General features: G+C 41.8%; 1 protein-coding gene across 2 annotated transcripts in view; it reads right to left on the bottom strand.

Moving 5' to 3' along the window:
• The window catches only part of PTH1R (parathyroid hormone 1 receptor), a 436,123-nt gene that overhangs the window by 371,953 nt on the left and 48,607 nt on the right, over positions 1-15,563 (bottom strand). The gene's annotated exons all lie outside the window — the stretch shown is intronic.

Genomic DNA, 15,563 nt, shown 5'->3' with positions numbered 1-15,563 from the left:
GTCACCTTCTGCAAAATTTCTACTTTGCCTCAAAGAAACAAATTGTCCCAAAAAATAGTTACCTTGGATCCCTTAGACTTCCTCAATCTAATATCAAAGTCTCCGATTTTTCCAGGCAATCGTCCAGTTGAAACTTGGCAGCACCCAAACTGTTTTCCAGGAATACAGCCTTATTAGTAATAACTACAAATAAGAGTGAAAAAAGGTTGTCCAAGTCTTCCCACCACATTCCAAATCCCTTCCAAAGAGAACGAAGCAGACTTGATGGACTGGAAGTTCCATTGATGCTCCTGGACAATCTGCTCTGGCAAAGATGTTGCCAAAACCACTTGTAACCACTATCCAGCTCACTTAACTTCTAGGCCAACTCTGAGGGCAAGAGCCACTAAACTTCCTCCTAACAAGATTGACCTCTAGCCACTACAGATATGCAGCCAGAGAGCCTATGATCGAGTCATCACTTGGCGATTTCATCAATTGCTTAGCTAGGTATAAAACGTGGGGGCCTTTTTACTAAGCTGCGGTAAAAAGTGGGACATTTTTTACTGCAGCTGGGAAAAAGGCTTTTTTTAGTGAGACAGTAAATGGTCGTGCACTAAAATTAAAAGTAGTGCACTGCTATTTACTGCCTGAACCCTTACCACCACCCATTGACCTAGCATTAAGGGCTTACGATCTACTCGTGCAGTGATCAGGTAGTGTGTGCGCCCAGCGGTCGTTTTGATTTGACATTCACTACCCTTGCGTTAGCCTTACTACATCTTAGTAAAAGGGCCCCTTCGATTATGATCCCACTAGGGACAAAGAAAGTATCTGCATATAATATATTTAAACTTCTTTGCTTGTACCGTATATCAAATCCATGATCCCCTTTTAGCTGGATTTGGGGGAGGGGAGGCCAGTCCTCAGAGTGAGCATGATGGAGAGAAGGGAAGTCATCATCACTCCTCCTGCTGTGCCACACATTCCAGTGATCCGTCCCCAGGACTAGGTGAAAGATATACATCACACTGATCCATTGGATCAACTGCAGCTTGACAAGCCAGAGCTGCAGGGTGCCTTCCAACTTTTACCTTGAACTTCCTGACCATGTTGACACTGAGGATCAAGGCTACAATGTGCATGTCCTCCTCTCAGCTGCCATCTTGGAGCCCTTCTTAGAGAGATTTTCATTAAATCAATATAGTTTCTTACTTTATGAAGCTTGACTTTTCATAGGTAGGCCAGAAAGAAGCATGGGTGTCCAAGCTGACCTTTATTAGCAAGGTTCAAAAAAAGAGCTCACGTAAATCTTGGCACTTTATCTCTCTCTCTCTCCCCCCTCTCTCTAGAATTGACAATTCTGTAACTTGCATATGCAAGTAGCAGATTTCATACAATTTCATACAATTGGGTATTGAAGAAGAGACAGTTAAGATGCTATTCTGAGATGGTTGTAAACACAGAGAGGTAAGCATAATTATCCTCTTAATCGCTGGTGCAAACCTTGGTCCAAATGAGCTGATAGCTGACCCTAATACCTGTTTCAGAGCAGGTGCAATTATTGATGTTGTGTTTTTCAAGGTGTGAATGTATTGCCATTGTACGATCAGAAAATCAGAAATTCACACATGCTGTGCAGTCCCACCCATAACACATCCCCTTGCAAAGTGTGTGTGCTGTGGATTTCCAGTTTCCTAAAACTAACATTTACACATGTAGGAAATTTGCACATGAAATGACACCAGTTATGATGTGTATGGCCTATTGATTTTACCTGAAATAAGGAAACGTTTTGGTTTGGTTTTTTTTTTTTTTTTTGGGGGGGGGGGGGTTGAGTGATCACTTATAAATATGTTTTCCATAAAATAATGTGTGTGCGTGTGCCTTTTTGCTTCAAATATATCACCACCATGGAAAGCAGACTGCGAAGTACCTCCATTGATATGTTCAACCCTTTGGTGAAAAGTCACCTGCACAAGTGAGCATAGCAGCTCACCCAGGAGCTTTCTATAGCTATGAAAGAAAACTGGTGATAATGAGGAACTTTGAGGCCTGGGCAACACAGTACACCTGTGTCAACCCAGAAACCTTCCCCTTCACTACCACAGAAAAAAAACATTTGTTCCACACAAATTACCCCAGCTATTCCACAACCAGCCCTATGACACCCAGTCCCTGACACCTGCTTAGCAAACTAGAATAAAAGGCACCAGAAAGGTCTAACAAAAGCAGCATAACCTGTTCCCCTGTTTCCTGCATTGTTACCAGCAACATTTCTGCCCTGTGTCCTGGACAAAAACCTCAGTAAAATACACTTAAATACCCAGACTCCTTCAGAAAGTCAGTGAGCAATCACATTGAGGGAAATAGTTTTATAATAGGTGGCCTAGGATGTTAATTTGTACAGCGTTGCGTAAGTCTAGTAGCGCTATAGAAATGTTTAATAGTAGTAGTAAAAGGCACTTATTTGTAGACAATTTTTAAAAGGCCACATTTACACAGGTATAAAGTGTGAGTGAACACACATATTTTATAATGTATGTACATAAATTGCAGCTCTGCCCACTATGTGCCCATTTTGTGGCCGAGAACAAGCCTGCACTAAAGTTGTAAACACTGTGCAAGCTTGCACACAGGAGGTAATTCCTTAAGAGGCTTTTTTTGTTTATACAATTATACAATTATCATCTATATCTTGTATCTTTGCCAAAAATAGGATACTAGCAGCAGATGAGTAGCTAGAATATAACGTACTATCCAGACTAGGATAGTTTAAAATTGGAGACAGCACTGAATGATGCAAACAAGATGGAAACTCATTCTCCCTCAGATGTAACCGCGCTATCTGTCAATGCATGTAATGCGATTCCAGTCCCACAAGACCATCAAAATGCTGCCAGTGCTGTGCACCTCTCCAATCTGATCCCCCTTCCCGAAGATTCCCCTGAAGGACTCCTCCCACACGATCTGATCATTCACTTTGAACCTCCCAAGATCCAATCCTCCCAAGAAAGTAATCCTTCCTAGCCAATCCGATTCCCTGAAGCTCCTCCCACTCAAACTTAGACCTGCTATCAATAAAAAGCCCCTCCTCCTACCACAAACCTGGTCCTCCTCCCAGCTCCAAGCACCCCGATCACGCTTGGGTAATCCCTGGTAGTCTAGGGTTATGAGAGGGAATGGTCTCCCTCCACTCTTGCCCCATCTGGTTCCAGCAGGAAAATGGTGCTGATGACCCCTAGTAGCAACCTTGTGGTGGTGGGGAATCAGATTTTTTTTTTTTAGGGGGGGATTGGATCTTAGAGGGGAGTTATTCCAAGGGGATGATGTTTTGGTGGGAGTCTTTTTAGGGGAGGGGGGTTGGATCTTGGGAAGAGATCAGTTCTTGAGGATAACTAGATCTCGGGATGGTTGTTCCAAGGGGATAATTGGACCAGGGGGAGGGGAATAGAAAGGTGGAATGGGCAGCCAGACTTCCAAACTGCTAGTTCTACTGTGGCACTTTACATATTGAGGTGGCATTAAGGGATCCTTTAACAAAGCGGTGGTAAGCCCAATACAGGATTACCGCTTGCTAAAAGGGAAGTACTACCAAGATACCGCAGCAGCCTGGCGGTAGTTCCCGCCCCCAGTGCGCATCATATCCAGGCTACAGAAATATATTTATTTTTATTGCACCAGGGTGTACCCGGCAGAAATTGGGCATAAAACGCGCTGCCCAGTTACTCGCAGGTTAGCGCAGCAGCCCTTACCGCCACCTCAATTGGTGGCAGGAAGTGCTCCCCCTCTCAAAATGGCCACGCGGCAAGTGCTTCACTTGCCGCATGGCTATTTCCTGAAAAGAAACAAAGACCTGCCTTTTACCCACTGCAGTAAGGGGGGGGGGGGGGGGTCCTCAGCGCAGGTCAAAAACAAGTGCCGATGTCAGCGCAGGCCCCCTTTTGCTGCAGCTTTGTAAAAGGGACCCTAAGTGCAGCTGTGCTATTGGCAGTCATGACAGCTAGCGCACAGTACTGGCCTGCACACCAGTTATTATTGCAAGCCACTCCCCCTTTGCCCTGTCATGCCCGTGCACTTCCTTTACTGATATTACGCAGCTAGTACAGGGTTTTCAACACATTGGCAATTGTATTGTGTTTTAGCTCTTAGTGTACGTTTGTGCTATGTTTAGCACACAATAAAACCCATGCTTGCTCCTTAACGCTGCTTAGGAAAAGGATCCTATATGAGACAACTAAGAAGCCGAGTGAGATATAATTTTTTTTTTAAATGTTAACAAAGAAATCTTTATTGAAACTTGTAAACAGAGCACATATTTTAGCACTTAAATACCTTTCACTGTAGTACAAACCAATGCCTGTGTTTACAAAGGCATGCTACAGACGTGTTAGCGTTTTTAACGCCAAACGCTCACGCGCCTATAGGAATGTATTGGCGCATTAGCATTTAATGCGCCTTAACTTTATAGGCACGTTAAAAACGCTACCATGCCTTAGTAAACATACCCCCCCAAATTGTTACAGATCAAAGAAGTTTTAATTTCATGTTAGATTCCACAGAGTTTAGAGTGTGGTCGTCAAATTAAACCACAGCTATACCATGTCACTCTGTCTTGTCCCATGCATATATCACTTATCTTAGACAGAAACAAAAATAAATATTGGAAAATTGCTTGATAGGACAGACCTCAAGTCGTACTATCCTCTGTGTGCTATCAAGAACAAACTTACACTGTTCTATAAGATGAAATTGCGCCTCCATTTCAAACTTCAGATCTCATAGGAAATTAAAAACAATTTTCTCTAAAAAGAAAGGAAACTAGAGACGGTTTTAAACATTGTATTATAGTTTGTCTTCAAGTTTATGGCCCTCTAGCTGAAAAAAGCAGTTGATGAGTGAGTCACTATCTATAAAAAGCAGGAAGCCATTAATTGACAAAACTTATAGCAAAATCGCTGAAGAAAGCAGCCAAATGCTTGAAATGAAATGCAAGGTCGATAGTACTCGAAGGAAAGGCTCTGATGGGAGAGGGTAAGAAAACAATAAGACATGTGGCCTAATTCAGTAAAATCTAGAAGCTTAAAGTGATATATTTTTTATTACTTGTCACTGGATAGCATATCCTAAAACATTCTGTGGTTGCCAATTGGCCAGTAGTTGGCCAGTCTTCTTCAAGGAAAAGTGTCAGCCAGCAGGACAAAAAACTGGCTAACGCAAGTGTGAGTTCTCTAGACATAGTGAAGGCAGATAAAAACCATATGGCCTATCCAGTCTGCTCATCCATATTAATTACTATCCCTTCCTCTCTCTTAGTGATCCTACGTACTTGTCCCAAGCTTGAATTCAGATATAGTTTTCATCTCCACCACCTCCACCAGGAGGCCTTTCTACTACTACTACTACTACTATTTAGCATTTCTATAGCGCTACAAGGCATACGCAGCGCTGCACAAACATAGAAGGAAGACAGTCCCTGCTCAAAGAGCTTACAATCTAATAGACAAAAAATAAAGTAAGCAAATCAAATCAATTAATGTGAACGGGAAGGAAGAGAGGAGGGTAGGTGGAGGCGAGTGGTTACAAGTGGTTACGAGTCAAAAGCAATGTTAAAGAGGTGGGCTTTCAGTCTAGATTTAAAGGTGGCCAAGGATGGGGCAAGACGTAGGGGCTCAGGAAGTTTATTCCAGGCGTAGGGTGCAGCGAGACAGAAGGCGCGAAGTCTGGAGTTGGCAGTAGTGGAGAAGGGAACAGATAAGAAGGATTTATCCATGGAGCGGAGTGCACGGGAAGGGGTGTAGGGAAGGACGAGTGTGGAGAGATACTGGGGAGCAGCAGAGTGAGTACATTTATAGGTTAGTAGAAGAAGTTTGAACATGATGCGAAAACAGATAGGGAGCCAGTGAAGCGACTTGAGGAGAGGGGTAGTATGAGTAAAGCGACCCTGGCGGAAGACGAGATGGGCAGCACATTCACTACCCTTTCCATGAAGAAGTATTTCCTCAGTTTACTCCTGAATCTGTGCTCTTTCACCTTCATCCTATTCCCTCTCATTACAGAGCTTTCTTTCAATTTAAAGAGACTCAGCGCCTGTTCATTTATGCCATTGAGGTATTTAAACATCTCCTCTCTTCCACCTTTCTACCAAAGAAAAACCCCATGCCATGTCTACGCCCCATGGCTCTGTTTTTTTTTTTTATTGAATTTTTAAATACATATCTCAACAATATCAGAGATAATCAGAAAAACATTACAAAATAAAATATGAAATCATACAAACATTTTAGGAAAATATACATCAATCTTTCATCCACCAATCAGGAAATCAAAAACCCAAGGTATAAGAAATGATTATTCAAGAAAAATATATTTCCTAATACAGGTAGATGCTCCCTCCAATTACTGTCTCTAGCCTGCCATACACATTCAGGAATTAGTTATGACATTCACTTTCTCCTCAGCTTCTAGAAAATCAGTTAGCTGTTGTGGGTGAAAAAATTGGAATTGTTTACCTTCATATAATACAAAACATAAATAAGGAAAACGTAAAACAAAATTGACTCCTAAGGCAGTGGCGTACCAAGGGGGGGGGGGCAGGGGGGCGGTCCGCCCTGGGTGCACGCCGCTGGGGGGTGCCGCGGCGCATGCCTGCTCCGAGTTCGCTAACTTCGCTCGTTCGCTGCAGCTCCCTCTGCCCCAGAGAGACCTGTTTACCTTAGTTTTCACTGTTATCACTTTTATTTTGATGCGCCCTATTAACCCACCACACAGTTGAGTCCAATGATGGTGTGACGTTTCATCTGTGGTAATGAGCATTGTCTCACATGGCTGTTTATCTAAGTAGAGCATTGTCTCTTTATCTCAGTTTGAACTTTTACACTGAGGACTCCACTATTAAAATACTGATTATTATTTTGTTATCTCTCTGATATCAGTCTTTTATAGGAATAATAACAGAGTATTTTTGTGTTTAGTAATTATCAATTTACTTTCATTGGGGTTTTCTATATTATTCAATCTATCTACACACTTGTCAGATAAGGAATGGGAGCTGCTGTGGCCATCAACATTTAAATCAATTAGGACGGCTACATCAACCCAATCTATGCTCTTTTTTATAAGATAGAGTCACTTGGACACTGTACAAACTTTCTAAAGTTAAAAACATTGAAACTGGTAAATGCTGATCTTGCAATAAAGGGGAAAGGGAAATGGGACTTGATATACCACCTTTCTGAGGTTTTTGCAACTAATTCAAAGCAGTTTACATATAGTCCAGTACTTATTTTGTACCAGGGGCAATGGAGGGTTAAGTGACTTGCCCAGAGTCACAAGGAGCTGCAGTGGGAATCAAACTCAGCTCCCCAGGATCAAAGTCCAACTAGGCTACTCCTCCATGTGATAAAGTCATGTGATAAAGTGGGGACTTTATCACATGACTTTTGGTCCTCTGTGTGGAAAACTATAAGTGAAGGTTTGGACATAAATGAACAATTGATGTACCAAATTATTGTTTTGGGACATTTAGTGTTAAACAATCCTATATCCGATGTCAAAGCTACGCTGCTGAAAATATTGATTAAACTATAATGCAGTGGTTCCCTCCCCCAGCACGTTATTTCTGGCACTGCAAAAAAATATATTTGTAGCGCCAGTGTGTACCCAGCGGTAATTGGGCAGTGCCGCGTGCTGCCCAGTTAGTGCCGGGTTAGCGTGGGAGCCCCACCTCAATGGGTGGCGGTTAGTCCCCCCACCCCCTGAAGTGGCAAGTGGAAAGATCTCCCTGCAGTAAAAGGGGGCATCAGCGTGTGTCAAAAACACGTACTGACGCCAGCACAGGCCCCCTTTTGCCGCAGCTTCGTAAAAGGACCCTTTAACCCTCTTTTGCCCCAGATACAAAAACTTAAATTGTGAGCTCTTTAGGGACAGTGGAAAAAAAGTGCCTAGCAAAGTCCATTACTGCCATGGTATGTGCAAAAACTAACCCATTTGGAGAGAAAGCCCTGGCTATGTGGATGAAGGTTGTCATTTGCAAGGCTCTCTTGACAGGACGACTGAGAGGCTGATGCAGAAAGCTACCATGAGCCTAACTGCAAGGTTAATGTGGATCGTATGCATACTTTACTGGCCAAGCAATGCAGAAAGGGGTTGAGCAGAGTGTTCACTCACATGGAAGAAAAAGGAGCACACAGCATTAAGATGAATGGTAATGAGATCATTAAGTATTCTGCCGCAATGCACAGAAGGAAACAGTGGCTTTTGATGTGCAACACAGTGCAAGGAATTTTTTATCAGGTCCAGGGAACCATAGAAAGGTTGGTTGGAAGGATTTCATGTTTGTTTGTTTGTTTTTTTTCCTTTTTGTGATTTACAATACCTCATTTTCCTTTCTTCTCCAGCCAGAACAGTGTCAGCAACTTTAAAACACAGAGAGGAAGTAACAGTAATAATGAATAAAGTTCCAGGTTAAACTGGGGCAGACTAACATCACTAGCAACCCCATATAATGTGTGTAAGGGAGGGATGGAAGGTGAGGCCAAGAGGAACTATAGGCTGGCAGCATTTCTGTCAAGTTTTGTGGTGGTGTTTGATGGCGGTTTTCCTTCCCACTTTCCTCAGGGGTAGTTGGGGTAGGTGGTTTGGAGAAGGTCTGCCCTTGTGTGATCCAGCCAAATTAGAATGAACCATTTGTTTTCTTTTTATTTATGATTTCAGTGCTGAGTATCAAATACGAGAGGGTGTGTTGGACCCAAACAGCTCCTGGCATCACCAGAGGGGTTTTGAATGGCTGATAATGATAATGCTTATGATAATAACATAGTAACATAGTAGAGGATGGCAGATAAAGACCTACACAGTCCATCCAGTCTGCCCAATAAGATAAACTCACAGCACATGATCCAGTAAAACATGTATTCTTGATGTGTCCCTGCCATTTTCAGGGCACAGACTGTAGAAATCTGCCTGATACTGGCCTTATTTCTCAGTTACTGGAGTTACCCTCTAATTTTTATTTTCTGGCGCACGGCGCTACCGGACGGTAAAAGGCATTCGACACGCGTAGACCATTACCGCCCAGTTAACATGTGAAACCTTACCACTAAGTCAATGGGTGGCAGTAAAGTCTCAGACCCAAAATGAATGTGTATCAATTTTCAATTTGTCACACGTCCATTTTCAATCAAAATTTAAAAATGGCATTTTTACAGGTGCGATGAAAAATGGATCTGCGCGTGTCTAAAACACGTGCCTACACTACCACATGCCATTTTTCAGCGCACCTTAGTAAAAGGACCCCTAAATGAGCTAATGTGCTAATAATTGGGTGCTAATTGACAGTAATGGGCACCAATTTGGATTAGCAGGCACATCTAGCCATGCACTGTTCTATAACACTGTATGCCAAAATCCCATAGCGTGCAAGCCAAAGGGGTCATAGCCATGGGAGGTTCATGGGTGGGTCAGGGACATTTCTAAAAGTTGCACAATGTGGATTTTGGCGGACATTTTGCTACATTCTATTCTATAACAATGTGCATCCAAATCTCATAGCACACAACGCAAAAGGGGGCATAGTCATGGGAGGTGCATGGGCGAATCAGGGGCATTCCTAGAATTTGCATGCAATGTTATAGAATACCGGGGATGTGCACCCAAATTGGACATCGGGAATTACACCTGGTTTCAGCTGGCATAAGTCCTGGCTCCCAAATTTGGGCATTGAAATTGGCACTTAGTACTATTCTACAATGGGCACTTATCTTTGAGTGCCCACTATAGAATAGCATTCAACACCAATTTTTTTGGATGCCAGTTTTTTTGAGGGCCATTTACTGAATCTAGCACAGTACTTCAAGAGGGGCCTCATCAAAGACTTGTACAGTAACATCTGCACTTCTTTTCTTCTGCTGGTTATACCTTTTTTCTATGCAGCCTAGCATCCTTCTAGCTATGGTCTCCGCCTTGTTTCCTTTCCTTGAGCAGGTTAAATTTACCACCACCCTCTGCCATCTCTCAGTCAGACTAGAATATTATCATCTAGTCCGGTGGCTGGTGGATTTCTAACTTTCATATGCTAAGGCTGGAAGAGTGATATAACTATGTCTGTTCAGATTTATATATTTGTAAAATATGTTTGTTGAAGTTAAACTTAATAAAGCTGTGGTCCTATTGCATCATAATAACAATTATGCATTTTTAGGTATAACTTGTCTGGAATGTTTTTACGTTTAGGGAGCGTGCCAGGTGCCCTTGACCTGGATTGGCCACTGTCGGTGACAGGATGCTGGGCTAGATGGACCTTTGGTCTTTCCCAGTATGGCACTACTTATGTACTTATGTACTTATCTATTGTTAGAATTGGTAAAGCGTTGAATGTAAATGGCCTTCGTTGTATGGATGTCTGAACAAAAACGAAAATGCCAGCACACATCTGTAGCTGTTGTCCTGTGCATAAATTTTACCTTGCAAAAATTTCATGTGCAAGAAATTTTTGCGAGGCTAATATTTATATGCAGAACAATAGCCACAAATGTATGCTCAATGTGTAATTAAACTTTGGAATTTGTTGCCAGAGAATGAGGTAAAAGCAGTTAGCGGGGTTTAAAAAAGGTCTGGATAGCTTCCTAAAAGAAAAGTCCATAAGCCATTATTAAGATAGACTTGGGAAAATCTACTGCTTATTTCTACAATGGGCAGCATAAAATGTATTGTATTGTTTTGGGATCTTGCCAGGTACTTGTGACCTGGATTGGCCACTGTTGGAAACAGAATACAGGGCTTGATGACTTTCAGTCTGTCCCGGTATGGCAACGCATATGTTCTAATGTTCTTATGTCCTTGTGCACAAGAAGCTGTGCTCGCTGCTGACCCTTTGTGTGCATGTGTCTGGCAGGCATTCCCTGATCAGCGCACAAATTCTGTGGACATAAATTTTGCATAGAATTAGATTTCTGCATAGCGCAATTTTAAGCTCGTAGTGTTAACTAGGATCTGGGGTTCCTAGCCCATTATAAACCATAAAGCTGTATGTCTCTGTTGATCACCCCACCCCTCACCTATCCACACCCATCCTGTTAGAATATCAATGATATGCTTTGATGTCCCCATGCATACCTCCTACCCACCCCCATCCTCCCACCCTGTCAGACTGTCATAGTAATGCTTGAATGTTTTCACTTATATACACTGTCAGCTAGCACATTTGCTTATTTCCGATCTGACGAAGAAGGGCAACCTTCGAAAGCTAATCAAGAAATGTATTAAGTTATGTCCAATAAAAAAGGTATCATCTTATTTTCTTTTCCATGTTTTATTTTGTTTGATTTCTATTGATAACCTTAAGAGTGGACTAACACGGCTACCACACTCCTCTACTTAAGCTCGTAGTGGAAGCTGTAAGCAACTGTGCATTCAGTTCGTGTGCGGCTTTCTACATCAGCTCCTTGAGTTTGTCACAATTCAACATATCTTACTAACTTCACATTGATGTTTTTAGACTAGCGAAAGCAGGGAATAAGCTTGAAATCTCAGCACAAACTTTTTTTCTGAATTAAAAACAAATGCAAAATGAGGTCTCCATTTTCCACTCACTGGTTTTATAAGAGCTTGAAATTAGCACAGTGAGCTTCCTACAAACACCATGTATCCTGGAACAATTTCACAAGGGGCGCTCATGGGAAAAGTTGACACAGAGAACCACAGCATTCTTTTCTATATTCACAAGAAAAATATGGAAACGTTTTAGGATTATTATTCTTTGAAAAAAAAAATCTATAGACTGGTGACCAAGGCTGGCAGCAGCTAACTTCTTACAGTGTCTGGTGGAGGTCTGCCTTCACGACTTGTTCATGAATGAAATGTAAATTGTCTTGTTTAAAGATTCTTTCCGACTGCACTCAGAAAAACTCAGAACATGTCATTCTTTGTTTTGGGAAAAGCCCAGAGTCAATAATTGTTGCACATGAGGCAGATCAGAGCTGCTTTTCAAAACCTGATCCATGAATCCTGAAAATGTGATCTATCGAGTGAGATGGCAGAAGCCATGGAACATTGCAAATATCTATACTGGCATGTTGATGGATCATGGTTTACTGATAATCACTTTCCACTTGCATTTTGCTTTGTGAAAACCTACATGTGAGGGGTCTGTTTTAGTAGCCCTAACCCTTTATTATATAGGTGTGGGAATATTTCTCTTGCAATTTCAATCCTTGGAATAATGAATTAAGATCTCAATCTATCATATAAGATGAATGTAATAAAAGTGAATTTTAAAGATTGTTTTTCAATTCTGCCTTGACCGACCAGTGCACTCAGGGTCTACATTTTTGATTAGAAGTAATTCTGTTTAAAAATGATTGTTTAACTTTGATTGTGTGAAAATAAGTTGGAATGTAGAAGATAAGACACAGCTCTAATTAATTTGTTATGTGAAAGGAAAGATGGGGCCTGTTTTCGAGTTCAGACTGGCCACCTGGACTAGGAAACATGTGACCACATTCGCACAATATGGCTTGTTTACCTAAACAGAGAAGCATCCTGTAATTTTCCTTAGCTCTGAACATGAGTTCTAAGCCTTATAAAAAGGGGAGTTTCTTTCAGTGAAATTGGGAGCTCATCTGTGAGTAAAGTATGAACTGCGCAGAGAACCATGTTTCTTGGTCAAAGAAACTCCTGGCTTTCGCTGTGAACAGGGCCCACCCAGCCGATAAGAGCCTGGATGATGTAAGGTCAATTGGTGATTGTTTTATTGCTTCTTTTCCTGGTCTAGGAACTCTTAGCATTGCTTAGATGTAGAGACCAGTAATGTAATGATTGTTTATAGATAGGTACTGTTTCTTTTTAGTTATATAGCTAATCATTGTATATGTCTTAATCATTGTAGATTTTAGAACCTCTAATAAAGGTCTCATTTACCCAATACAAATCCAAAATAATCCACAGTAATTATTGAGTAGTCTGTGTCAGTGAAGCAGGCTGTAAAAATCCTTAGCAGTACAATGAATCAAAATAGGAAAAGAGAAAAGAAAGAAAGAGACAGATAGATAAACCCTATAGAGCTTAAACTATGAATTTTCTATCTTAGCACCCTAGATTTCTAGAAAGCTAACCAATCTTAACTGATTTGGTTAGCTTTCAAAAGAATGTAGAACAATACCATCTAAGCCTGTTTCAAATTCCATTGTAGCTTCTTATAATCTTGGCCAAGTCATTTAACCTTCCAATGCCCCAGGTACAACTTTAGACTGTAAGCTCTCAGCATGGGCAAAATCCAAAATTCTTTTGATCCCCTTCCCAGGGTAATGTATTTATTTGTTTATTTGTGAATTTGATAGACTACACTATCACTAATAGCATCAAGGTGGTGTACACACACAAAATATATGGCTGGATTGTGGACTAACTACAGGACAACAAACAAAGGAGCAAGACAAAAGGCAATAGGTAGGAGAATGCACATCACAACAATCAATGCTTTATGACAGAGAGATTAAACCACAACCAATTGGAACACTTGAAGCATGCAGATCCGTATAGTATACAAAGCAGCAGGGTAGGGAAGGAATGGATACGTTTGCTGGAATAACCAAGTCTTGTTGAGGTCAGATTTAAAGATATAAGAGATGGGCCAGAGCAGAGAAATTCAGGCTACTGATTCCATAAAAAGGAGGCAAGACAACTAAATGCCATATCATGAAGCGTGGCTAGGCAGACAACTTTATAAGATAGAACCACCATGCAAATGAGTGTTGATAGAATTTTCTAATAGGGTGTTGAGCCTGCTCTAAGCTGTGTGGGAGTCCTTCAACCACATTCCTCAGAGCGGGGAGTGATGCTTCAAAATTTTGTTAATCATGAGGGACAGGCCGGTCTTCTGGATTCTTGCAAAACTTGCCTTTCCCTCACTACTGTAAATATGATATTGAAACAGCTCTGCCACTGGCAGGAATGTAGGTGGAGCACGCCTAAACAGCTTAGAGCAGGCTTTTCCAACCTACAGGTCACGGGCCAAAACCTGGCCCACCAACCTCATTATCTTGGCCTGCAGAAGCTCCGGGTGAAGTCCTCTCATAGGATCCATTTCTGTGCTGCAACTGGTCTAACCGGGAGCTTGAGCTGCAGAAGTTGAGGCTGTCCCCGTGGTATCAAGGAGTTAGTAGTTACTGAGAATGGACAGACTGGATGGGCCATTTGGTCCTTATCTGCTATCATGTTTCTATGCGTGATATCCACCACCTTCGCACCAGGCAGGCAAGTGACCAGGCGATCCTCACATCCACCATCCACCTTGCTATCTACATGCCTAATGAACGAATCACCAACTACAATGGCTGTCCTAACCCTTCTCTCCTGGGCAGAAGGCTCCTGAAGACAAATCCTCGGAGTAAAAAGATATTGCATCCACCTATAGGTCGTCCACAACCTAGTCAGTTTCGACTTAGGCAGTTAGAGGGGATATTCGGTGGCCCTTTTCAGTTAAGTGCTACTGAATAACCACAGATAGCCCCACACAGGTGATTGAACCAGGAAGAAGCCTCTCCTGTCCAGTTAAATCATTTTGAAAATATTTCTAGTTCTGTTTGGGGGAATTTGATTGATCACACTTCATCTAAACACTGCAAAGCACTGTGCACTCTTAAGAAACAATAAATAGAAGGAAAGAGAAGGGATGACCTTGGGGAAGGAGGACGGACAGAGCAAGCATTCAGAACCAGAGCAAACTAAAGGGGTAGTTACTAGCCTGCATTAATAGAATACAGAGCTGCCAAGGGGTCCCAATTTTTGAGAGGGAGATTTTAGTACACGCCCATCCCCGCCCCACTTTGCATTGGCTCCACCTCCGCCCCTGGCACACCTCAAACCCACGGCCATTTCAGAAAATATATTATTTAATAGTCTAATACCTTTTTCAATTAGCTTTCAGAGGTCAAAACCTCCTTCCTCAAGTCAGTATAATGCTGTTATGGTATGGTATCCTCTCCTGACCTGGGGAAGGAAGAGTTGGACTCTGAAAGCTAATCAAAAATGTTTTAAAATCAGTGAAGGTATCACCTTATTTTCTATTTTGTGTTTTATTTGCATTTATTAAACTTTATTAACACAGCTACATTGCTTTATCCTAAATTAAAAATAAAATTATTTTCTTTACCTTAGTTGTCTGGCCATTTACTTTTTCTAATTGTGTTGCTCCCAGTCTCTTGATTCTGCTTTCCTTCATCTTCTCTTAACTCTCTTGCCAGGGTTTCCTGTCTATTTGTCATTTTTCTCTCCTTTTTCTTTGTTTTCTTCAATATTTTTCTGCCTTTCTCTCTGTCCAGATTTAATTAATTCTTACTATCCATTCTTTAATTTCCTTCTTTTTACTTCATCTACCTATAGCTTTTCATCTTTTCCTCACCATGCCCCTTCCTCTTATTCTGCAGTCTTTCACTACTCTGTCCTCTCCCCCTTTCCATCCAGCAGCACCCCTCTTTCTCTCCCCATCCTTCCAGTGTCTCTGCTCTTTCTTTCTGCATCCTTCCATCCAATGTCTCCTCTCTTTTTATCCCTACCCTTCCATCCAGCGTCTTCCCCCTTTCTCT

Source organism: Microcaecilia unicolor, chromosome 1 (assembly GCF_901765095.1).
Source record: "Microcaecilia unicolor chromosome 1, aMicUni1.1, whole genome shotgun sequence".
NCBI classification, from domain to species: Eukaryota; Metazoa; Chordata; class Amphibia; order Gymnophiona; family Siphonopidae; genus Microcaecilia; species Microcaecilia unicolor.
This window is presented reverse-complemented; position numbering and strand designations above follow the sequence as displayed.